Here is a 27899-nt window from a genome sequence, read left to right on the forward strand (position 1 = left end):
GAACTTATTATCTGTCTCTGTCTAAGTTTTTTTCTCTCGCACTCGTTGCATAAGTTTATCCTTTTTTAGCGCTTACTCTGTCTCTCTCACACTCATTAAAAAATTCTTGCCGGTCGTTTTGGGACATAAACAAAGTTGATATAAAAAAATTAACATTTATTTTTACAGAGGTAAATATCGCAGACAAAGGATAAATATATAGTTATGTAATACACAAGCACATCTACAGTACTTGAGAATATCGCAGTTGGTGGAAAATGGATATTTACACAATAATAAGAAAAAAATCATTCCTTTGAATTTGAATGTTTATTTCATGTAAGAGTTCACTTTCTCCTCATTTTTTTTTCATAAAGTTGACTCAAGATTCAACGCTCACGTAGTACACACTATAAAATATAAAACATAATACTATTCAGTGCAATGTCGTAATTATGTCTTATAAAAGATTTGAACTGTAGAGGTACATAAGTTTAATATAAAGTCATTTAAAGGTTTAATACACATTTATTACAGCATATCTATATCTTTTATTGTTTTATAGGGATCATTCTAATACTTACAAAGGATTCTGGGCTATAATAAAATGCAATTTTCGTAGAACAGTATCTTTTAAGGACGAATGAAGTTACATAGGAAGACTGTTGTAGTTTAATAGAACTTTATTATTTAATCATTGATTCCGTTTAAGGTAAGTAAAAGAATGTAAAACCATAGTTGAAGCAATTTATTTTGAGTAAAAGCATTATTTATTTCAGTCGTAGTGAAGTTGTCAATTAAAATCAATTCTAGTATCTTGGCAGTATCATTTATTCAAGCTAATTACTGATTTATTATATTTTCTTACTTAATTGACTACCTTTATGTATTTGCTCGAATGCTGTAATTATAAATATATAATGCTTTTTTTCTTTAATATTTATTTTTAAATTTGTTTATGTCTAGTATGCCGGTCATTTGGTTGGTTTATTACACATTTATTACAGCATATCTATATCTTTTTATTGTTTTATAGGGACCATTCTAATACTTACAAAGGATTCTGGGCTATAATAGAATGCAATTTTCGTAGAAGAAAGCAACCGTATCTTTCAAGGACGAATGAAGTTACGTGAGGAAGTCTGTGGTAGTTTAATAGAACTTTGTTGGGATCAGTCAATCATTGCTTCCGTTTAACGTAAGTAAAAGAATGTAAAACCATAGTTGAAGCAATTTGTTTTCAGTAAAAGCATCATTTATTTCAGTCGTAGTGAAGTTGTTAATTAAAATCAATTCTAGTATCTTGGCAGTATCATTTATTCAAGCTAATTACTGATTTATTATAATATTTTCTTACTTAATTGACTACCTTTATGTATTTGCTCGAATGCTGTAATTATAAATATATATAATGCTTTTTTCTTTAATATTTATTTTTAAATTTGTTTATGTCTAGTATGCCGGTCATTTGGTTGGTTTAATACACATTTATTACAGCATATCTATATCTTTTATTGTTTTATAGGGATCATTCTAATACTTACAAAGGATTCTGGGCTATAATAGAATGCAATTTTCAGAGAAGAAAGCAAACCGTATCTTTAAGGACGAATGAAGTTACATAGGAAGACTGTTGTAGTTTAATAGAACTTTATTATTTAATCATTGATTCCGTTTAAGGTAAGTAAAAGAATGTAAAACCATAGTTGAAGCAATTTATTTTGAGTAAAAGCATTATTTATTTCAGTCGTAGTGAAGTTGTTAATTAAAATCAATTCTAGTATCTTGGCAGTATCATTTATTCAAGCTAATTACTGATTTATTATAATATTTTCTTACTTAATTGACTACCTTTATGTATTTGCTCGAATGCTGTAATTATAAATATATATAATGCTTTTTTCTTTAATATTTATTTTTAAATTTGTTTATGTCTAGTATGCCGGTCATTTGGTTGGTTTAATACACATTTATTACAGCATATCTATATCTTTTATTGTTTTATAGGGATCATTCTAATACTTACAAAGGATTCTGGGCTATAATAGAATGCAATTTTCGTAGAAGAAAGCAACCGTATCTTTCAAGGACGAATGAAGTTACGTAGGAAGTCTGTGGTAGTTTAATAGAACTTTGTTGGGATCAGTCAATCATTGCTTCCGTTTAACGTAAGTAAAAGAATGTAAAACCATAGTTGAAGCAATTTGTTTTCAGTAAAAGCATCATTTATTTCAGTCGTAGTGAAGTTGTTAATTAAAATCAATTCTAGTATCTTGGCAGTATCATTTATTCAAGCTAATTACTGATTTACTATAATATTTTCTTACTTAATTTACTACCTTTATGTATTTGCTCGAATGCTGTAATTATAAATATATATAATGCCTTTTTCTTTAATATTTATTTTTAAATTTGTTTATGTCTAGTATGACGATCTTAATACTTATTAATATTTTTTTAATTTTACAGGATAGATATAAAATTTGAGTCATTTTCTATGGACACAGGGAAAAAGGAAAAATGTTACATAATATCTTCACAAAATTAACTGAAATCATCCCGGAATTATTTGTATTTGCAAATCGAATGATGGACTATCAAACAGGTAAAGATTTCTTACTTTTATTACAATATAAATAAACAGTTGCTTTGTGTAAATGTGGAAAATATTTAGTATTGCATAATTGCATTGCTTGTAAATTTGTATTTGAAAGCACACTTAAATACAAATATACATTCAATTTGTTTTAAATATAATGTGTATTGTTGGTTGCATAAACAGTTAGGGGTTTAAAAAAAAAGTATTTCCAGAAAGTATAATTTATTAAATATCTCTTTAAATTTTTATGATTTAATCTTTTTCTTTAAAAGTTAGATATCCAAACCAAGCCAACTGTGTATTATATATCTATTTTATTACATAAAAACAACATGAATTATTTAAGTTAAATATCTTAACTTACAGACGAGAGCAACTACCTATTTCATAGTATGGTGAAGAGTAATATAAGGAAAATTATTAAATGTTATTTATCCTTCCCTCCGTTTCCCATAATAAAGAAAAACTCTTATGTTATTATTTAGATATTATAGTATCTTTATTTGTAGGACTCCATAATTATTGAGGGTTATCTAATGAAATGGTTAATGGAATAAGAAACAGTCAAAGGACAATGATTGGCTAATTGTTTATTGAAACAGCAGAAGATATAGTGCAAACATTGTTGAACAAGTAATTAAAGGTAAATATTCTGTAAATATTACTGCAAAAAACAATCAAATAAAAATAACCGTTTTTTCATGGCATAAACAATACTACCGTATGATCGAATAAAAACGGCGTCAGCGATGGCTATGAAATGAAGATCGCTGTCATTTTATATGTAAAATTATATGGGAAATATCAGCGATTGTCATTTCCCAGCCAACTGGACGCCGTTTTTTTTTCGATCATACGGAATAATTCGCTATTGGTCTAATATTGTGTAGCATAATACACCTGAATTGCTATTTACTAAGTATTATTGCCTAAACTATGAATTTGAATAGAAAAACATACTGATTGGAGAAAAAATTGGCGTTGTCATTCACTATGTCCAGGCCAACTTTTGTCTCTAACGGACGAGTTATGCCAACACTCTGTTTACTATATTCTTACCATATCTTACTATATTACTATATACCATGCTATATTCTATCAGCACAGCTATAAGTATATAAGTATAAAAAGCATTTTCAGAAAACGCAGAAATTATTCTTGACGAAATGGTGAATGCGCCTATTAAAAAATATAAAATTCTTGAAATTAACAGGCTTAAAAAATGTAAAAGTAAGACCTGTGGTAAAACTGAGGTAACTCTTCTTTTATCCTCTTCTTAACTCTTCTTTTTGTAACTCTTCTTTTGAGGTAATAAATTCTGATAATAATATTAGTAATTAGTAGTATTAAGATAAGTAATTTCGGTATGAATGCATGTTTTTTTATATAATTTAATGTACAATTTGATTGATATAATATGACCTACACCGGATGTTTTTTAAATGTGGTTCACTCCTATGACTTGTTTATCTGGCTCTTTAATTAAAAATTAGTCGTTACAGCCATGGCACTCTAGATTGAAATTTAAATTACTATTTTTTAAGAGAAAATGTTAAAAGCTTAATTTTATTTGGAATGTAATTTTCTATCAAATAAATATATTTCTATCAAATAGTTATATTCGCCAAGTTTAAAACAAGAACTTAAAATAATATATGTACAGAATGTGTCTTAAATAAGTGCCAATATTAATAAATTAATATAATAAATTATAAAAAGTATTGAGAGCCCACAGATTTTTTCTGTATTTAAATCCCTTATTTTAGTGTCGTAACTATAGAGTAAAGCTGTAACTATAGTAATACCGTATGTTCGAAAAAAAAACGGCGTCCAGTTGGCTTGGAAATGAACATCAATGACATTCCACTCTGAGGACATTCCCTATTTAACTTTACATGTGAAATGACAGCGATTTTTATTTCATAGCCATCGCTGACGCCGTTTTTTTTCCATTGTATGGTATATCAGAAATTAAGAAATTATACCGTGGGAAAATTTGCGGTGGACGTGCAGTTCTAAAAAGTTTTCTAAAATATACAGGAAAATTTAAAAGAAAATGCACGATTTTCAACAACCTTTTTGCGCCAAAAGCCTCATAGACGTGTTCCTGGGGTCGACATATACCACCCCTAAAAATATTTACACTTATTTAACACTCACCCTGTATAGGACTGTATTTTCTCACAATTTATTAAAAAAAATTATTGAAAATTTTAAAGAAATACCCTGTATATTTCTTATTCATTCCATTATGCTTAGTATGACGCTTTTTTTAATTAATCACTACTTTTATTGTGATTCCCCCTGATTTATAGCACAGATAACATTGTGTTTTAGCACAGAATATAGAATTATTCTTTATACTATGGTTTTACTATATTATCTGTGATTGTAGTAATTTTTTTGGAACTAATCATATACAGTAGTCAATATAAAACTAAAAAAAAAGCGAAATACCAACTTTTTATATGAATATCTCTATTTCTCAAAATAATTTTTACCTTGTTGGTTATCGTTTTACAGAATCTTTAAGAATCGTAGCATATATTAAAAATTAATTTATTCAAATACCGTATGATCGAATAAAAACGGCGTCAGCGATGGCTATGAAATGAAGATCGCTGTCATTTTATATGTAAATTTATATAGGAAATGCCATCGATCGTCATTTCCAAGCCTACTGGACGCCGTTTTTATTCGATCCTTTGATTCGATCGTACGGTATTTACTTTATTTAACTCTAAAAAAAGAATATTTAGCAGCTTTTTCAACCAAATGTTTAAATTAATGCTTTAATTTTACGTTCATAGATGGCGCACTTTATTTATTTACCGACAAACAGATTCCTATATTTTATATCTCGAGCGCCACCTATGTTGTAATAGTGGTACAAAAAATATTGCAGCGACATCTGTTTATTACTTTCGGAACTAACGCATATTCTGGTGCCCTCTATGTATCAAAAGCTAAACTAATTCTGCGTTGGCGCCATCTATGAGAATTTCTGTGAACTTATTCTCCGTCTCTGTCTAATTTTTTCACTCTCGCACTCGTTGCATAAGTTTATCCTTTTTTAGCCCTCTCTCTCTGTCTCTCTCACACTCATCAAAAAATTCATGCCTGTCGTTTTGGGACATGAACCAATGCCTTCTATTAAAAGATCAGCCTACGGGCGGACTTTTGTTTACTTCATCAGCTGTACATACTTAGATATTGGGTTAGATTCCGTTTCATATTTTGTCGGTTGATTTTTGGTTTTAACTCTTTGATTTTTGGTATTATTTATTATTGTAGTGCAAAAAACTAATTATTTTGGTGTTGAAGTGACAAAAACTACTACCAGATATATGGTCACCTCGGTTTCGCACAAAAAATAGAAATTTTAAAAATTACACGTTGTGCAAGTGATTTAACCTAAAAGTGCCCATACATTTTTTACTTATCGTGATTTTTGTGTGTGTTTTTTAAGACTCTAACAATTCATCAATAAAGCTTAAGTGGAGTGTGTTATTGGTGCTATGCCTCATCTTTGTTGTGTTCCTGGTGGAAAAGATGGTTACTAAGGATAGTTACTATACTAGGCAGCCTAAAGTGTCCGGAAGAGCAAGAAAAGTGGGTACGAGTTATAAATCAAGAGAATTTTATTGAAAATATCTTTAATAAATTTAAAAATAATATTCTCCCATGATGGTATTAATGAAAACTGGACAATTATGTTTATTTTATTCATATTGTGGAATCTCCACTCCAAGTGTTGCTGGTTCAGCTTCGATAGATTCAAACACGTAAGTAGGTATTATGATCTAGGGAAAAATAAAGAATATGTGTATTAGAGATCATGAAAAAGATTATTATTTTGAGTTCAAATTTTAAAAAAAGATTTTTGTAAAGACAAGACTGATACAGTTTAAAAGAAGAATGTGTTTTTGTTTGATAATATATAATGTATGTTAAGCATAACATATATTTGTTCAGTAATTTTTAATGAATAGTGTTGATTATTTATAATACCAAATTAATATCAAATATTTAAGTGATGGCTGAATACAATATGAATAAAATAACAATAAAATTGGTATATTTGCATAATACAAAATTCAGTTTTAAGAATAAAGGTGTTACTAACAGTACTAAGAAATTCATATTTCTTTGTTTTAATTGGTCTAATGTTATTTACATTTTACGTAAGAATTATACCGTATCATCGAAAAAAATCGGCGTCTAGTTGGCTTGGAAATGAACATCGATGACATTCCCTAAATAACTGTACACATAACTAGAATTTTACAATATTGGAAAATTTGATATTCTTGAACCTTGTTTCTAAATATTCTAAATTTTTTGATTTTCTTGAATTTAGGTTCTGGAAAAACGTTGATTGATTTTTCATTTGGTTTTCATTATTTTTATTTGTTTAAAAAACGGTTCGGCTAACATTATAGCCTCCATCAGTGTTGTGTCATATGAAAAAAAAAATAGTGTCGAATATAATCCAAAAAATTGCATATAAAATATTCACACCACGCACATAATGTTTACTGCGTATCCATAGTCAATGTAGATAATTTTAGTGTTAAGAATAATAATTTTAAAAAATATGTGGTCATCTTTTGATAAGTTTATATTAGTTTATTAATTGCAGTAAACATTATGAGGTGTGAATTATATTGTATATGTAATTTTTGGATTATATTCGACACTATTTTTCTCATATGACACAACACTGTGAAGGCTATAGTTAGCCGAAACGTTTTTTTAAACCAAATAAAAATAATGAAAACCCAAATGAAAACTTAATCAGCGTTTTTCCCGAACCTAAAAATCCCAAGAAAATCAAAAATTTTAGAATAATTTAACATATAAAATGCCAGCGATCTTCATTTCATAGCCATCGCTGACGCCTTTTTTTAGATAATATTGTATTATTTGTAAATATAATTTTTCGAACATTGATACTTGCAAAATATACATATAAATTTTGTGAATGCAAATAATAATACATCACTATTAGTAGATATTAAATGTTTTTTGTTAAATTAGATCGATTTTCAAACCCCAAAATTTAAAATATATTTACATTTTACCCATTATCTTATGTACCCATACATTATTTGTACATTGTAAAACATTTGCTGCATTTGTATGGTTCATAGTTTATTTGCCAAAGTATTTATTACTATAAATAGGTATATATGTTGTAGTTATTAACTGTATATTATGTATATTTCATTTAAACTATATCATTTTTAAAATACAAACCAAAAATCTGAGGAATAATTATGTTTTCCATGTATTCTACAACATATTTATTAATCCGTTATATCTAACTAGCGTGACGTCATAAATCTCGCCCGTAGGCTGATCTTTTAATAGAAGGCACTGCATGAACAAAGTTGATATAAAAAAAATTAATATTTATTTTTATAGAGGTAAAAAATGTTAATATGATGTTAATACATAACCACACAAAGGATAAATAGTGTCTGGTACCTTTTAGGACATCAAAACTTTAAAATTTTCTAACAAAAAGTTTTTAAAGTGATTTTAATCCTCCATAATTCCCAGTCTTTTAGAATAGCATGACAAATACAGACATTCAAAAATCAAAACAAAATTTTTATTGATGTGAAAAAAAGGTTTCAAAAACAAGACCAAAAAAATAAATTCTAGTAGATCTTTTCCTGGCTAATGTATCTGAAAATTATAATAACTATATGTGTTTACCTTTCCTAAAATTAAACAACGAGAACAAGACATTTGCAAATGCATAGTTTAAAAAAAAATGGGAATGACAAAGAACATTATGTAATATATCAAAAACATATTATGCACGAGAACCCATAATTTTAATAAAGGATTTTTCAGTTTAATTAAATTTCAAATTTGAAAATTGTGGCGTCAAAAGTTGAGCAGATACATCCGGTAAGAGCTGTCAACGTTGAGTCAAGTTAAGGACTTATGAAGTTATTTTTTTACAATTTTTTTAATATAATTTGTCTCATATTTCTTACTATTTAACTATATAGAATTAGTTTCTTATAAAACTAAAGGACATTTATTGAATAAAAACACTTGTTTCTTAATAATTTATTAAAATATTAAAGAAATGCATGATTTCATAGTTTATCTAATTATGTTCGTACCAGATAATTTCAATATAAAATAAGTTTTGTATGATATTTTATATATATATATATATATATATATATATATATATATATATATATATATATATATATATATATATATATATATATATATATATATATATATATATACTGGAGGGAATAAATACAAATAAAAACAAATCTTTTAAATAATTTAAGAAGAATATTCTACTGAAATTTTAATAAAAACCATCCATGTTTATTAAAAAAAAGCTAAAATCGAGGCATCCAAGAGCAAAAAATACTCAATCGTGATTGGTCAGTTTCGGTCGCGTGGAGATTTTGAATTTTATTCTCGTTCGATGTTGTCGGATTGTTAAAAAATGCCGAAAATCTTTTTTTCTCTATGATTTTTGTGAAATTATATTAGTTTAAATTGATCACTGGCACTATAGTAAGGGCCATTTCTATATATTTTTAATAAAACAAGTACTAGTAATGTTGTTTTGTAGAAATTTCTTTTATTTCTTCTTGTAACTACGTACTAACATTATAGTCTTTATTCTTGGTTTCGATGTATTTATAGCATTAAAAATATATTTAAACAGCTTCATTTTATGTTTATTTCATGATTTTTGTGTGTTTATGTTTATAATTACTTATTTGTTTCTTATTATTTATGACAATAAATATTTTACCTTACGTAAAAAAACGATATCAGTGGAACGTATTGAGTAAATAATAACTTTTGAGAAGAAAATTAAGCTTAATTTAGAAGAATTTTCCTATAAACAATTTTATTAGTAATAAATAAATTAATTTTATGAGCAGCTTAAAATTTACGAATGACTTCAATCTGGCAACGCCGGTCCTCCTTTTATCGTTTGCAATCGAAGGATCCGTACGTCCTCTCGTCGGTTGCATGGATTTCTTAATTTTCTCACGAAAAAGTGCGTTTAGTGTACACAATTTATGCGTAATCTGTTACTAGTGCCCTGCTTAGCCTCCTGAAAAAGTGAGTACCCATAATTTTATGTATTTTTTGGGATATTTTAGTTTAAAATTTTGGGATTTCGCAATATCCATCATGGCTGCCTTCTTCTCAATGTTCCCCATTAAGTTATTAATTTTTAAGAATATTGTTTAAATAATATACGTAGATTAATAAATAAGTATGTAAAACTATGTATTTTTGGTACTTTCTATACTGCGTGTTACATAAGGGTAAAATAGTACTCATTTTTGGTAAATTACGTAATGTATCTTTGATTTTTTGTTTAATTTTTTCTGTCAAGGAATGTTTAAATAAAATGGCCGCCTGTTGAATTCGATGTCTTGATTTTTTCTAAATTGCTATTTTTAATTTAAATTTCTTTTTATAGGATATACTTGGAGTTTTCTTTATTTTTAAAAATATAATATGCGCATTTTAATAATATTTTGAATGAGTATATAGGTTTTTTGTATTTACGTTTTAAATAGGTAGGTTCATTAGGAATTTTATTACGTATTTTTTTTTATTTAAGAATCCTACATATATTAGGTTTCAGCATTTTCTATTTTAAAATATATTTCTCTTTTAAAGCGCGTTATGTAATATTACATGTTAAAAAATAGTATTAATGTTGACAAATGATTTTTGCTAATTCAGTATTAGTTGTAAATTTGCATTGAAGAAATAAATCAATTGTTATTGAATTTTTATAAAAATTAAAATATTTCAAAAACAGTCAGTATGATTTTGAGGTAATTTTTGATCGAATGTTTTTGTGTCCTCATAGTAGAAACTAAAAATGTAATAATATATATAGGATATCTCATTGTTAAAAAAAATATAACTTTAATATTTTTTATTTATTTGAAACACTGTAGGTTTAACTTTTAGCTCTAAATAATATGTTACTACTCTAAAAACACCTTGTGTATTTTTATTTTTTTATGTGTTACATCATGGAAATTCTTTGAATTTTGACTATATTCATTAAATTTATATTCTTTTTTTCTATGTCATATAACATCTTTATATTTTTGACATTTTTGGTATAATAATGAACGAAAAATCTTATAAAATATTGCTGAGGAGCATCTTTTTCATTTAAAATAAATATACCTATTTATATATTGTCGTAATATTTTTATAGATGTTCGATAATATTTTTATAGGTATTCCAATATTTTTTCGTTTTTTAGGCGCGTTATATTAATACTACAACACCACACACTCCTTCCCCACTCACACGAGCATTGCTAGCTCTCTGTGTTGGTTAATAAAATTTCCTAATTCAACATTAGTGAATTTCATTAGCTGATGCGGTTGGTTAACAGTGTTTTTGTCGGTGTGGATCCCCGGCTTAAGATGACTCCAGAGCGCGGCGCGGCCTTCCCCAAGAGAGGAGACTTCTTGGGTCACCCCCTAACCCCGATGTTCGGGCATCGATGACCTGTGTAGCATGCAGAGGTACCCAAGGGAGTCACCACCCTCTGATTTACGAGCTAGGTGTTCTAATGCTAGAGGCTTCGGCCGGATACAACCTGGCACCCAAGCTCCGAGATTTCTTCGTGCACGTATTCCGTGACCCTCGAAGAGGCAGGGGGCGGGTATCGGACACATTGAAGATGATGAGGGGGGTCCGCCTGTAGGGGGTCCCGGTGGATGTCCGTCCGACGGGTGACGAGGGTGACCCCAGACGAGGCAGCTTAATTGGGATGGGAACTGACTGGTGAGGCTTAATCGTCGACCAATGGGTCGAATCTGCATAAGGAAGGCAACCAGCACACACTCGCAGGCGGATCGTGGAAACATTTTTTTGTTTTTTCTCTTGGTCTGCCCCGCGTCGAATTTTGAAGGCAGAAAATGTCGGGAGGAGGCAAGCATAACCAGGCCTAACTCAAACCTGTTAAAAGTAAGTTTATTTTTTTTATATTACATTAAATTGTAAACTTTTACTGTACTCTCTACCAAATAACTTTTTCCTTTCTTTGTATACAAGTGTTGTATATTTTAGTTTTTTTGTTACAACATACATGAGCTTCAATTTAAAGTAGAATAACTTGTATAGTAATTAGAGCAACTTAACTTGTAGTTACTTATATAACTAATTTATTTTTTATTTTATTAGGACAACTCGGGTTCGCAGCGCGATTTTAAAAAACAAGATTGAAGAAGTCAGAAATTCTATCTACATGCTGCATATGATCAGTCCCAAAAAATTTCGGATTGTTCCAGGCATCGTCGAATACCTGGAAAACGTGTTTATTGTCAACTCTACAGGATCGACCGAAATCCATGGAGTTGGGGGCATTCGATGTGCCCCATAGCAGTGAGACGCCACTGTTTTTTTCGCCGTATAATTATTATGGTGGGACTGAAAATGAACTTAAGCAAGATGCGATGGTGGGTTTTTATATTTTTACATTGTTTTTTTTTGTCGGCTATAACTTGTTTTTGTTAGAAATATTCTAATATTTTTTTTTTCTCTTACAGGTGATACAGTATGGCTTGGAGAACTTCAAAAGTCGGTTCGCGTCGTGGTTCCAAAGCAGTAACTTTAGGTTCCCTACATTTACAGAATGTCGCATTAAGTACTCATTTCTTAATTTGCAATTTGTACATTCATTTTTACTTTTTTTCTTGCTCTATATAAGGCTTTAATAGTTTTACAAAGCTTTAATAGTTTTTTAAAGTTTTTTAGCAATAATAAATGGGTAATAAAAAATAACTCTAAAGAGACACAATTAGGTAGCATATTGTTTTTCTATTATATTTGGAAATAACTGAGGTCTTATTTTAAAATTGATAATATTGTTTAATTTTTTTAATGGTGATTTTTAATTAAACGTAAATAATGTAATTTTACATAATAATGAGAATTAAAGTATTAGTAATTTATTTTTGTTACTAAAATTAAAATCAGTTTGTTCCTGCAGAAATCTTTTTAGTACTAAACTGCTTTGGAATGATTTTTTTTGGGGGACAACAGCAGGATTAGGGCCATCTTCTAGATGCTATCAGGTAAATTTATATAACTTTATATTTATCATTTTCTTTGACTAAAAAGTGTTTTTCTTTTTTTTAGGTAGGTGCGCTAGCGTAGTCGTTTGTTGTAGCATTATATCCCTTTTCCCCTATTTTAAAAAATGTTTGTAAGACGCCTGAAATTTCTATAAGATAGTTATATAAGTAGTAGAATAAGAATTGGTGAGGCTTGGAAAATAGAAGAAAACAGAGGAGATGGAAGAGGATTGCTGTGAAATAGAAGGAAAGGAGATGTTTGAGGAAAGGAGGAGGATTTTGTTCGCTGTAATGGATATTTTTTGAATGAAATTTGGAATAACTGTATTTAGGTATTTTTTTTCTTTTAGTTACAAAAAATAAATACTTATCACAACTTTTATTTTTTTATAGATGTTATTGATATTTTGGACATCAAGTCATCAAGTTTTCATTTATTTGTGTATTATACAAGCCTATCTATTGGTGGAAATGTAAAATGGCAGCTGGTATAACACCTTGTATGAATTATTAGGAACTCCAAAGAACTTGGCAGAATTCAAACTGGGAAGAAGGTCATTAAAAACTAGTTTAGGCTACAGTAGTTCCAGGACCATAAATTGGCTTTCACAACACAGATATCTTTCAAAAATGGTAAGTTTTAACAAATCATATTCTTTTTTTAGGTTTTTGGAATGCTTGAAAATTATGACAAATATTCATTAACTACAAGTTTAATATTTTGAATTTATACACATATATTTTAATAGGAATTGTTATCGATTGTGGGTCCGCTAATTTAAACTTACGATAAAATACTTAACGAATTTATTTTCTCACTATATACATACATAATTAACTATTTAAGATCCTTCACCATTTTGTCAACATTTGCTAATCAAAAACTAACCGTATTTTAGATAGCGGCTGCTTCTCGAACGTTTGAAAATTACCTTTATCTTTTTTTTTTATTTAAATTAATCTAATTTGATACTACAATTTTTCCTATTTATTTTAATTTTTAGATATCTGTTCGAGTGATGTACTGGGCGTTAACAGTTGCTGTTACAAATCTGCAAATGAGTTACTACTGTGCATACGTTTGAGGAATGTCAAGAAATGTTTTGAATGAAACGATGGTGAAAAACTTGTCCACAAATGTCAATTTCAAGATACAATCTTTATACAATCAATAGTACTTTGTAAGACGTGCCCGGAAATTTGTGTGCTTAAGCTATTGGTATAAGTAGTAGAATAAGAATTGGTGAGGCTTGGAAAATAGAAGAGGACAGAGGAGATGGAAGAGGATTGCTGTGAAATAGAAGGAGAGGAGATAGGAGATGTTTGAGGAAAGGAGGAGGATTTTGTTCGCTGTAATGGATATTTTTTGAATGAAATTTGGAACAACTGTATTTAGGTATTTTTTTTCTTTTAGTTACAAAAAATAAATACTTATCACAACTTTTATTTTTTTATAGATGTTATTGATATTTTGGACATCAAGTCATCAAGTTTCATTTATTTGTGTATTATACAAGCCTATCTATTGGTGGAAATGTAAAATGGCAGCTGGTATAACACCTTGTATGAATTATTAGGAACTCCAAAGAACTTTTGACAGAATTTAAACTGGGAAGAAGCTCATAAAAGACTAGTTTAGGCTGCAGTAGTTCCAGGACCTTAAATTGGCTGCCACAACACAGATATCTTTCAAAAATGGTAAGTTTTAACAAATCATATTCTATTTTTGAAGTTTTTGGAATGCTTGAAAATTATGATAAATATTTATTATTTACAAGTTTAATATTTTGAATTTATACACATATATTTTAATAGGTATTGTTATCGATTGTGGGTCCGCTAATTTAAACTCACGATAAAATACTTAACGAATTTATTTTCTGACTATATACACACATAATTAAGTATTTAAAAATCCTTCACCATTTTGTCAACATTTCCTATTCAAAAACTAACCGTATATTAGATAGCGACTGCTTCTCGAACGTTTGAAAATTATCTTCAACGTTTTTTTTTACTTAAATTAATCTAATTTGATACTATAATTTTTCCTATTTATTTTAATTTTTAGATATCTGTTCGAGTGATGTACTGGGCGTTAACAGTTGCTGTTACAAATCTGCAAATGAGTTACCACTGTGCATAAGTTTGAGGAATGTCAAGAAATGTTTTGAATGAAACGATAGTGAAAAACTTGTCCACAAATGTCAATTTCAAGGTACAATCAATAGTACTTAGATTGATTGGCCTCCACTACCATTAAGCTATAAAAATGGTAAGTTATTTTTATTTTTTTATTATTTGAGGCTACAATTTTTGTATTTCACTACAAAATTGTAAGCTTCAAATTCAAAGTAAAATAAGTTTGAGATTGAAAATATATTAATATATATTTTTCAGTCTTTGTAGTTATTTACAAATTTGTATCAGACAATTTTAATTTTATTTAGTATGTTTTCTTTTTGTAAAAATCTATGAATATTTGACAATATTTGAAAGAGTTACTATTGCGTTTATTTTTTTAATATCTACCTAACATATTAAAAAAACATATTTTTTTATTCCAAAATGTGTGAAGAAACAGACTATAAAAATTTACTTATTTATTTTTTGTATTTTTAGTCAGCAATACAGATTGGTATTAATGGACGTTTTGACAGCTGTTTCCAGTCCAAGTTCCAGTTTTAATGGAAAATCTTTAATGGACACAGAAAAATGCCATTTACTGGATTGACTTCTACACCTGTTGCCTTTTAATAATGGTAAGTTATGCCTCTCAACTTATTCTTATAAAATTTAAAAATCCTATAAATATATTAAATTTTCCATCGTATTCAAGGTCTTTTGGTTCAATATTAACAGGCTATATTTCTGTTTTCTTTTGTGAACTAAAACAATAATAAAAAAGACTTAAAAGCAGGACAAAATAAAATACAGACACTGTATTACTGGTTGCATATCAGCGATCTTGGAAAAATTGATTATTTTTTAAATCTTTTTTTAATAATTATTCAAGTTTCCACTAAGATACACGCAATAAAATGACAAACCGAGTAAATATAAGTTGATTTTTTTTATTTTGATATTTTTAGTAAAGTAGATACCTTATTTATATTTTTTTCGATCATTAAAACCGCAAATATATTAATTATAATTATTTTTTATTAGAGAAACTTAACTAATTTTAAGTCTATCTAATATCTTTATTGTTTATTGTTTGTTTAATATGACTTATTTAAATGAATATAAAAAATAGCTATTATTTATATTTTTACATAGTTTTGAATATTAATATATTTTTTTATGTTTAAAAAAAATTGATAAAAAAAATTATTTAATATATTTTTTTCAATTTTAGGTATACAACGCGACAATTGCTGTTAGAAGTTAACAAGTAGTACTAGTTGCAGATAATATATTATGGTGGACATCAAAAAGCTTTAAATGGAATGAAACTTGCAGGAAAAATAAAGGAAACCCATTTTAGACTGTATACGTAATAGTTGTTAGAGTGGATGCAGTCCTTCATCAATGGTAAGTTATTTATCTCTTTTTTTTATTAAATTTCTTTGACAAGGTTGAAAATTATGATAAATTTAGTATGAACAAATTGACGTCATATTTTTTTTTATTATTTACTTTTTTTTTATCTTTTAATTTTTTTGTACTTTTAGTGAGCTGAACAAATTGATGGTAATGGACATTTTGACAGCTGCTGTCACAACTCAACGAACAAGTTGCAGCTTTGAAGGAACATTTTTGATTGGATACAGAAAAATGTCAGTCGTTTCAGGATGTAAAGTTAATAGAACCAGGGTTAGGCTCGACATCCGTTGCCTTTTAATAATGGTAAGTTATTTTGATCATTTTATATACAGAGATTTTCATACAACTGGTTCATTAAAAGTTTTTTACTGTATATATTTTTCTAAGTCTATAACTAGTTTAATTTGGACTAAATTTCATTTTAAAACATTTTTATTGGACTAGTTACGTGAAATACCCTGTATATATGGCATTGATTAGCTTGAAAATTTTGTAAAATTATTAAATTTTACAGAATATTCATACTCTGCAGTTTGTACAGTGTTAGCATTTTATTTTGCCCTAAATTTTAACAGGTTTTAATTTTTATTTATTTTAGAAGCTAGAACATTCATTAAAAAAAAGAAATTATAAAGTTTTAGCTCAAGTTTTAATGTGTATTTTTTTAAATGGAAGACCCTATACATTAAAATTATCTTATAGGTGGCACATCTTTTAATTTCTGAAAGACACTCGTGCCCTTTCTTTATATTTATATTTATTTTCTTAATATTATATATTTCTTATATTTTTCTATAACTACCTAAAGTCTATAACTAGTTTAATTTGGACTAAATTTCAATGTAAAACACTTTTAATGAACTAGTTATGTGAAATACCCTGTATATATTTTTTTGAAATGGCATTGATAAGCTTGAAAATTCTGTAAAATAATTAAATTGTGCGGAATATTCGTACTCTGCAGTTTGTACAGTGTTGGCATTTTATTTTGTCCCATATTTTAACAGGTAGTTTTAACTTTTTTTTATTTGGGAAGCTAGAATTTTCATTGAAAAAAAAAGAAATTAGAAGGTTTTAACTCAAGTTTTTATGTGTTTTTTTTTCGTATATTATTTTTATCTATTTTTTTAAATTTACAGGGTATCTTATTTAAAAAATTTATACATTTTCTACCAATAACTTAAGTGGGTGTCAAATGGCAGTGTATCATATTTATAACAATAAAACGTACTAAAACTTGACAGGAAACCCTATAATTTGTTGTTCCAGCTCAAAAAATAGAAAAAAAAATTAAATGGACAATGCTAAGATTGTATTACTGGTTGCATAGTTTTTTTTAAGTTACCACCAAAATAAATATAATTTCCAAGTTATTGCTAAATATTAGTTTTATTTTTATATATATATATATATATATATATATATATATATATATATATATATATATATATATATATATATATATATATATATATATATATTGTTAGGATTCCGTGAGTCCGCTAATTTAAAGTCATCGATATATATATATATATATATATCTAGTAAATTAGATATTTAATTTTTTGAGCATTAATAAGTCATAAATAATGTATTACTGTCATATCAAGGAAATTACAATTTTCCTATTATTTTAGTGAACTTATCAATAAAAGTCTTTTCTTTTAATTTTATATAACTCTTTATTACTTACTCAAATTAATATAAAAAAAAATTTGTACTATTTATTTGTTATTTTTACATAGTTCCAAATATTAAGATAATTTATGTTATTGTCTGTTTTTTGATAGCTTCAAAAATTGCTATAACAAAAAATTACCTAATATATATTTAATTTAGGTATACAAAAAGGACAATTGCTATTAGAAATTAATAAGTCGTACTAGCTGCAAGTAATATTTATGGTGGTCATCAAAGAGATTTAAATGGAAATGAAACTTGTGCAGGAGAAATCGTAGGGAACACCATTTTGAACTGTTACGTTACTTTTAATCGCTGCTAGAGCGGACCCAGTTCTTTATCATTGGTAAGTTATTTATCTTATAAAATTCTCATTGAGTGTTTGAAAATTTTCAAAATTTTCTAATATCATTCAAGCTCTTTGTTCAAATATTAGAACAGCCAATAACAGTTAAAAATAAGCAGGACAAAATAAAATGCTCATGCTGAATTACTTGTTGTATATTGTTAGGGATTCCGTGAGTCCAAGCACTTAAAGTCACGATAAATACTTAACGATTTATTTTCACAGTTTTTATACTGATTACAAATAATAACTAACTATTTAAAATAATCTATTTATCTATCTTATAAAATTTCATTGGACAGCTTGAAAATTTTTTAAATTTTCTAATATTCGAGCACTTTTTCTCCAATATTAGAATAGCCAACGACTATTAAAAATAGGCAGGATAAAATAAAATACTGATACTGTATTACTGGTTGCATATTTTTACGGATTCCGTGGGTCCGCTAATTTAAAGTCAGGATAAAATACTTAACGGATTTATTTTCTCACAATTTATACTGATTACAACACACAATTAACTATTTAAAAAAAATCCTTCGCCAAATTGTCAACATTTCAAAACTGTTTGATTTAAAATTGCAGAACTCGTCACACACACCTTGACGATATATTAATGTTCCCACTACTAGAATAAACGCCATAAATATATATTTTAATAAATATAATTTTGATTAATTTTTTGTTTTGTTTTTTATTAATCTTGTTTTCAAAAATCTTCAAAAATTAGTACAGTAAAAATTTACTTAATATTTTTTTGGAATTTTAGGTATATGCTGGGGCAATTACTGTTATAAATCCACAAACCGTACTATCTACAAATATTATGGTTGACATCAAAAAGCTTTAAATGGAATGAAACTTGTGCAGAAGAAATCGAGGAAACCCATTTTGAACTGCTGTTACTTAATCGCTGTTAGAGCGGATCCAGTTCTTCATCAATGGTAAGTTATTTATCTCTTTTTTCTTACTAAATTTCATCGACAAGCTTGAAAATTATGATAAGGTTTCATAATATTCAAGCTACACAGGTCTCTGAGATCAACGTCTATACCTATATGTCATTTATTATAAATTGATATAAAAACTTGTCAAAAATAATATTTAAATGAAAAAAAAAAAAAAAAGGTTTCAAACATACCGATTATTATTCAAATGTGAAAACCTTAATTTAAAAAAATACGAACTTTGAATTTTTATACCAATTTTTTATAAATGATATATTCTGGTCTACCTGGCAGAAATAATTGTCATCAATTGTTATTTCAAAAGCCACTATAATGCTGTTTTTTTTCTCCTAGGGTATACACAAATTATTAATTTAAAAAACATAGTTATTGCATTAATAAAAATATATTTATTTTAATTTTTGCATAGATCGTTTTATTCCTTTTTTTATAGTATTTTTATTTTAATTTTTAGATCTCTCTGCATTTTCTTAACAATGGATATCCAACAGTTGCTCCTACTCCTCACTTTCCTCTTTCACTCAACATAAAGCAGACTCAATACTCCTCAATGCCTCACCAAGGTTCGTTAGCTTCATTAATATTGTTATTGTTTCAATAAATTTGTTTATTGGTTTTTATCCTCTTACTATATAATTACATCAGGCGTCATTTTAATGTTAATTTTTTGTAAAATTTTGATAATCTGGATAGACACCTTTATTTTTTCTTAAGCTTTTGCAATATAAAACACTAGTTAAGGGCAATACACTTTATTTTATGAATAGGACCATTATCTCTGTTGATATTGTCTTTATATTTATGCTTTGTGTTGCCTCTCGTTTGAGGGATGTTTGATTAATTTTAAATCATTCAAATCAATGCAATAATCTTTATGGAGGATATGTTGAGCAACATAATACTAATCTGTTATAATTTTTCATTTCATGCTTTTTTTCAATCTCACCTATCTTATATTTTACTTACATTAGTTCAATCATTAAATTGTTATTAAATAAAACTATATTGTATTCTGGATTTCGTCAAAGGTATTTTTAAAAGATTTAAAAAAACAATCTTTAAAGGCTTGTATGATTTCCAATTTATTTTATCTTGTATTATGTATATTTTCCTAAGCTTCTCTAAGTTTATTCCAGATTATCAAAATTATAATTTTTATATTTGCGCAGCTGCGTCACTATAGCCCTATGAACAGAAGTATTATTTTGGTTTTAAAGTTTATATTTTTTAATATTTTATTTATTGTATTAACGCAAAACTAAATTTTATAGAATTTAACTAACTATATCTTCAACCGGATGATAATTTAATAGTTAATGGTCATTTAATATTTTTTCATAAACATTAAATGTGATTATTGAATACCAATATCAAGCCAGTAGAAATGATTTATTAGTGATTATTTTTTTGAAATATTTTTTTTATTAAATCAATTTTGGATACTTGTGTTCATATGGTTTTTTTTTGCTTTTGAGAATTATTTTTGGCACCCTATCAGATGTTTTTAATTATATGATTTTAAAACATTTATGTTTATATCTATTTTGTACTTAAATTTTAGCGATAAAGTTTGTTTCTTTAACACAGAGAGCAATGCACTTCATGCATTGTTTTCTTTTTTATGTGCAGAATTCTCTTTATATACAGTATGTCCTCAGAACGTCTTTACAAGAGCAAAAGCTTTTTTTTTATTAACATTTTCATAAAACATACATTTCTTATAAAAATATTTTTCTTTTTAATATGTATTTTCATTTTAATTTATTTAACGAATATATTGTGTGAGCACATTCGTAGATATACTGTGCGATTTAAGTAGATTTATACTAAAATTGTTTTTTTTAAATGCAATAAAAGTAATCCAATCAAAATTGCATAAATTAATTATTTTAGAAGAGTTCAATTGAAAATAAATACATGAATTTTAACCTTTAGTATTACTGGTTGCCTAATCGATTCTTATGTAATGTGGTAATGTTCTTATTATTTAAAAAAATCTTATTTCCAGTAGTAATTTTTTCTCTCAATTTTAGTATTTAAAATGTCTCTGAAAAATACAAACTGCTGTTTGCTATGTGTTAATAAAATCGTTACACTTGCGTTTAAGATAATTAATTACTGCTATATAATTTTTTTATGAAATATGAAACAGACTTTATCTCCTAAAATTTATGAATTTTACATATGAAAATGGTCTGCTAGGGTATATAATATATTTATTGTAGGATCAATTGAAATATCATAAGACATGATATAAAAATTAACATTTGTATATACATATTTGTTAAATATATAATTTTAAGATAGAACACATTTTTACACAGAAATAATAATTCTAGTTTTATTTGTGGCATATCTTTTTTCAGTTGGTCCTTCAACGTTTAAAATCTTTTGACATAGATTTCATTCCACTTAAATGTCACAAATATATATATTTTAATACCAATTTTGTATGTTATTTGGTGTATTAGAATTTTATAAATATATTGTTTTTAATATTTTCTTAATAATAGTGATCTATAGATTACCTTTGCTATCTGTAATAGGAAATATTTCTAAATATTTTTTGTCGAAAATAAATATTACTTTATAACATTTATTAAGCAAAATAAATTTGAAGATCCCTATTATTATCAAAGAGATATCATTAAAGTATTTCAATACAATATCTTTTTTTTTTTCAAACGTCACAAAACTATTAATTTTTGCAACGCGATGGCAACAAAGATTGGCATAATATAAAAAAGTAATTTTTACGCTTAAACACAAAAGTGCAAGAATTATTATTAAACTGACATTAAGTGTCAGATTTAACAAGCGTAACCATAATTTCTCGATATATAATTACTTACAACATATTACTTTTAAATATTTTTATATTTTTGCAGTTTTTGAAATTGTTTAAAACATTATATGTGACGTTTGAAAAAAGAACATGTTCTATTCGGAGTAAAAATGACTTTTCACGAACGTACAGTCTCGTCGCAAAAAGTATAATTTTTACTCCTAATAACACAATATACCGTATGATCGAAAAAAAAACGGCGTCCAATTGGCTTGGAAATGAACATCAATTACATTTTCCATATAATTTTATATATAAAATGACAGCGATCTTCATTTTATAGCCATCGCCGACGCCATTTTTATTCGATAATATTGTACTATTTCTGTACAAATGTTATTATCTGTTTTCTATATAATATTATTGTAATCTATTGCTGTATTTTTGTTATAAAATTGCTTTGTATACATTTATATTTTGTAAGCGTTTTAGAGGTTCCAAGCACTACGTTTACAGTCATTTCTTTTTTCATTTTAAATATTTTTTTGTCGTGTCTAATAATTAATCAGCTAATTAAGAGTCTTTTTTTAGCAGGTAAAAAGGAATAATTTATATTACCACAGAGTGGCCCAATGTTCCAAAAATAATCATGTTAGGTCTTCACTTTGAAATTTTCACTGATTTTTTTTATAAAACATACAGGTTACAGTAGATCATATTTTAAAGTCAGTTCGTAGGTATACACAGGGTGTTTTTAATATATTTTTGCTTTATATTGTTAGTATTTAAATGAAATGTTATTCAAATTATAATTCTATTATTATTTTAGATTTTTCCTGTACATTTTTAAAGCTTTCACAAATTTATAAAGTCGTATTTTTTTTAATTGAAAATCTACATTATAAAATGCTAATGTTTATCTGTGTCGTCTCTACTGAAGTAACGACTTGCTCTAGAAAGTTGCTTTTTTTACTAAAAGATAGCTAATTGGCTCTTCTAAAAACTGTCGTCGTCGGATTTTTTGTTTTTCATTTAATTAAAGAAAGAAAATAAAGGTATTTTTTTTTCTTGATGTCGTGGCGGATGCGCCAGTATTCAACTAGTATTTTATATAACAAGATCAAAACAAATTATACTAAAATACTTTATATGTTGGTAACTAAATATAATATAATGTCTTTCTCTGCTATTTAAATAAAACACTCTTAATTTTATAATAAAGTTAGAAATTAAATATATCCAGATATTTGAAAGTAGAATATATTAAAAAAAAATATGCTTAAGTTATTACTACTTCAAATTAGTAGATTACATTAAATAACATTCTTATGAATTGATATTGTTGTTTTGTATGCATCTGGCAAGCTTTTTCTGGAATATTTTATTTAATTAGCACTTATTAATTATCTGAACTAATTTTAAGGCTGTAAACTGTAGTTTTGGAATCTTTAAATATTTAGTCAGTGATGGGATTAAGATTTGTAATTGTGTAATGATTAATCCACCATTGTACTCCAATAGAAAATTGCGTAAATTAATTAATAAAGCTCATTTTACATAAAAAATCATCTGAAAATAGTTATCTCAATTTCTTTAAATTTTAGTATAACTGGTTGCCTAATCGAATCTTACTCATTCAAACACATTAAAAGTTAAAATTTGTAGAATAATTAATATATTTGTTTATTGCTTTCTAAGTAAGTATTGCTTTCAAATTTCAATTAAAAAAAATCGTTTAAATTACTACAGGGTAGCTCAGTGTTAAATAAACTAGGTGTTCTATTTGAGATTTTCACTTCAATCTTTTTATTACAAAACATGCCGGTAATATTAGAGCACATATTAAAGCCATTTAAAATTTCAGTTAACTAGAAGTTTACCTTGTTATTTAATATGTTATTTATTTATTTATTAACTATTCACTTCAATTTTTTTTGTATAATTTTAATTCATGCGATGAGCGATTAATTAATTTATGCAATTTTTAATTTTATATTAGTTTAAATGGAAAATAAACAACAAACCCTATAAAAACTTCCATTGTTAAAATGTTCCAAATGTATTTGTCACTTCCTCATGAGTGTATTTTCCGTCATTTTATCATTTCCACTTTGTGTTTATCAATCAATAATGTTGTACAGACTGTCCATCTCGCTCATTATTAAGGATGGGGCACTGCGATTTTTATAAACTTGATTTTTATGAAAAATAAAATTGCCACAGTCCCTTTTAAGTTTCTATGATACAGGGTGATTTTGAAAATGTTACAGTTTCAGATACATCTCCTATTTCAGTAGTCTGACAACTTATCAATAAGTTCTAAATCATATTGCTACGGAACTCCTTTTTTTAATTTCTTTAAATAATTTAAATGTTTTTTTTTTAAATATCGACCAATGTTTAGTTTCTATTAATGGGAGAGCCCATATATTTGTCATGAAATTAAGAGTGTTTTATTTGTCATGTAATTAAGAGTGAATTAATATATCTTCTCACAAGCCACCATAAGTCACAGTTTTTAATTAGAGGTAAAACAGTTTAATACAAATTTTGTTATATCCTATGTCACTGTTCGTAGTATTTGTATTTTTAGTTCCTTATTGTTTAAACTTCTCATTTAAAAATTAAATAGATTAAAATTGGTTTCGCTAATTAAAAGATAATAGCAGCATTGTTTTGGCATGGTCCTATGTAAATTTTTATTTGTATTATTTTAAAATTATTAATTCTGCATCTTTTAACTAAAATATACTGTTACATATATTTTCAAAGCTTGTGAAGGACAAAGTTAATTTTTTTGACAAGTGTATTATGAAAATATTAAGAAAAAACTTATTCTTATGTCTCTGGTTCCTCTTAATATGTTCTAAGTATATGAATACTTATGTTTTTATTTTTTTCAGACTACTGATATAATATGAGGTGTGTGTAAAACTGCAACACATTGTATCATAGAAACTAAGAGGGCCATGACAATTTTGTGTAAGGTATCTTTGCTTTCAAGAAAAAAATAAGTTCGTTTAAGTAACAAAAATAATGGGTTCGTTTAAGTAACAAGTTCGACATTTAGTATTCTTTACTAATAAGCGAGAAAGCCCTTAATTGCAAGGAAATGTGGAAATGACGAAACCGTTTAACATGGGTATCTCATGTTTTATAGTGTTTCTCTCTTATGAACGGAGATAGGTAATAAGTAGCGGTTTTCGCAGTGGCTACTAATTTTTTATAAAATACCCTACGGTCGAAAAAAAAAACGGCGTCATGAACGGCTGGGGAATGACGATGACAATTTTTGCGAACTCAAGCCCTAGACTTCATTTTCTTGGCCCGTCCTCTCCTTTATTGTTTAATGGCAAATTTTGCCATTAAAGCCAGTTGCCCTTAAGAAGGTTGTAATTTATTTTTATATTGAGTAAAAACGATTTTTAAATGGCGTAGTTTAAAATTACAGGAAAAAAATGGAAATAGATTTGTGTGTCTAGAACCGTTCTATCTTTTTTTATCCTTTCTATAATTTAAGGTTAATATTGAAGTTTTATGTAAAATTTTACTAAATGACGTCTAGAGATTGACCTCGCCAAAATTATCATCGATTGTCATTCCCCAGACGCCTTTGACGTAGTTTTTTTACTTTTTTTAAATCACATGTTATAACCTTCATAGTTTTTGAGCTACAGGGTGATTTTGATAAATGCTTTTAACATGCTTTTTACCGTCCCTTGTATTCAGATATAAAAACTTATTGTAAATGTAAAAACATAATTCGTTCTTTTGAAAGCAAATGTTTTTATCTTAAAAAATATGTTCATAGTTTTAAATTCTGATGATCTCTAATGGACAAACGAGGCACTTTTTATAGAGGTAAATTGTGTGCAATTACCTTATTTTTATTGACAATCTGTACATAAAATATATAAAATACACCTTCCGTTGATAACTGAAGAACATAATTCATCTGAAAGAATTTTTTTATAAAAATTCGCTTTTGCTTATAACTTTTTAAATATTTATAAAAATGATTCTGTAGCTTAGAAACTAAGAGGACTGGGATTATATTTATCACAGCCCTCTTCCTCATATCTGTAATTTCATCAATAAGAAGCCAACTATTTTGCGAAAATCTCAACTTTTTCTCTATCTGCGTTCATAAGCTAGAAACTCCCTAAAGCATATGAAAATGGTACATCCTGTACAGGTTAGCAATTTACTTTGTCCAATAATTTAACAGGACGCCTTATTTTTGTGATAAATTTTATTTGTTGTTTATTTTCCTGTAGCAGCACGTTTTTCGAACTCGCTGTAAGAAAACTTACAGCAACTTCTTACTTAGAACTTGCTGTAAGGGGCAGTGCGTTCTAAAGGCCGGTTTACACGGTGCTGCTGAAACGCATAGTGTAACACCGCACTAAGGCGGGTTGACGCGGTCCAAGTGCTGCCATATAAGTATAATTTATGGATGCTGCACGCATCTCACTTGTACGCTGTTTGTATCGTATCAACTGTTTTATCCAAGTCGAGTTGAAAAGCTTCATTCATATCATCCTACAAAGCTTTCCAATTCGACTTTGATAAAATAGAATCAGCTTACAAGTGAGGCGCGCCACAGCATCCATATAAGTATACTTTTATGGCAGCATCCAAGTCCAAGTCAACCAGGCTTTAGAACTCGCTGCAAAAAACTTATAGCGTGTTCTTAGAGCATGCCGTCAAAAATACCTGATTATTTAATGTAAATTTTAATACCTTATTCTCTCTCTTTAATGTAAATTTTATGTACCAAATATACGCTAAATAATGAATTTAATATTCGTTTTTTTTAATAGTAAACAATTCATTAGGCACACTTAGTCATGTGGCGCCCCCTATTGTCAATGTACCGAACTAAAGTACATATGCACTTAAGTTCAGGGCATTAACACCAGAGGGCGCTACTATCATTTTTAGTGTCGGGCATTAACACCAGAGGGCGCTTCCATCATTTTTTAGTTCCGGGCATTAACACCAGATGGCGCTACTGGTTTTTAGTGTCGGGCATTAACACCAGGGGGCGCTTCCATCGTTTTTTTAGTTCAGGGCATTAACACTAGAGGGCGCCACTAGCATTTTTTTTAGTTCGGAGCTTTACCACCAGAGGGCGCCACGTGCGCAAGTTTAAATTAAAATAAAACAATTATTTTTATTTCAATAGGTTTATTTATAATAAATTACTACATGCAAGGATGGATTTGAACAATGATTATTTATTTTATACTGGATGATGGAAAGTGAGGGTACTATGTACAAGAGATACATCGCATTGTGGTTGCAAAAGAGGGTTATCTCTCCATTAAGCCCGGTTGACACGGTACAAATGTACTTCGATCAAAATACACTTGGATGCTGCCATAATTGCCATATAAATATACTTAAGGATGTTGCGCGCTTCTTACGTACGCGTTTGTATGGTTGATATCAACTGTTTTCTCAAAGTCGAGTTGGAAAGCTTCATAACATCCAAGTAAGTAGGCTTGCTACCAACTTACTTGGATGTTACAAAGCCTTCCAACTCGACTTGGATAAAACAGTTAAGATACAAGCAGCGTACAAACAAGTACACGCGCGTAGCATCCATATAAGTATATTTATATGGCAGTATCCAAGTGTACTAGGTCCAAGTATACTTGGACCGTGTCAGCAAGCTTTTAGTCATAGTCTCCTAAACTCCTAAGGTCTAAGGAGGCCATGACAATTTAGCTCAAGGTTGCTTATGAGCGAGATACCCTCAATTACAACCAAAATGGGACACTCTGTACATGCATCAGGAGTATCCATTTTAGTTGCAATTGAGGTTTTTTTGACTATTTATAGAACCTAACAGTTTCTACAAACTTGAATTAC

At 27.7% G+C, this 27899-nt stretch overlaps 3 long non-coding RNA genes across 5 annotated transcripts; all 3 read left to right on the forward strand.

Annotated features, from left to right (window-relative positions):
* The first annotated feature begins 202 nt into the window (after positions 1–202).
* LOC115880390 lies at positions 203–12347 on the forward strand. 3 transcript variants are annotated; one of them, XR_004049853.1, is made up of 9 exons: positions 203–318; positions 545–691; positions 1016–1177; positions 1987–2147; positions 2449–2584; positions 3088–3221; positions 10876–11588; positions 11805–12079; positions 12170–12347. It is a non-coding gene; the product is annotated as an uncharacterized LOC115880390 (long non-coding RNA). The 3 variants fall into 3 exon arrangements; XR_004049854.1 differs by lacking the exon at positions 203–318 and adding an exon at positions 421–463; XR_004049855.1 differs by lacking the exons at positions 203–318; positions 545–691; positions 1016–1177 and adding an exon at positions 1599–1659.
* Positions 12348–13928: 1581 nt separating this feature from the next.
* On the forward strand, positions 13929–16541 carry LOC115880389. Its single transcript, XR_004049852.1, has 6 exons — positions 13929–14093; positions 14155–14395; positions 14769–14972; positions 15320–15459; positions 16056–16231; positions 16372–16541. It is a non-coding gene; the product is annotated as an uncharacterized LOC115880389 (long non-coding RNA).
* Positions 16542–18231: 1690 nt separating this feature from the next.
* Positions 18232–19150, forward strand: LOC115880401. The gene is made up of 2 exons (XR_004049867.1): positions 18232–18269; positions 19039–19150. It is a non-coding gene; the product is annotated as an uncharacterized LOC115880401 (long non-coding RNA).
* Positions 19151–27899: the final 8749 nt, after the last annotated feature.

Source organism: Sitophilus oryzae, unplaced genomic scaffold (genome assembly GCF_002938485.1).
Source record: "Sitophilus oryzae breed Bouriz unplaced genomic scaffold, Soryzae_2.0 scaffold_1621_pilon_pilon, whole genome shotgun sequence".
NCBI lineage: Eukaryota > Metazoa > Arthropoda > Insecta > Coleoptera > Curculionidae > Sitophilus > Sitophilus oryzae.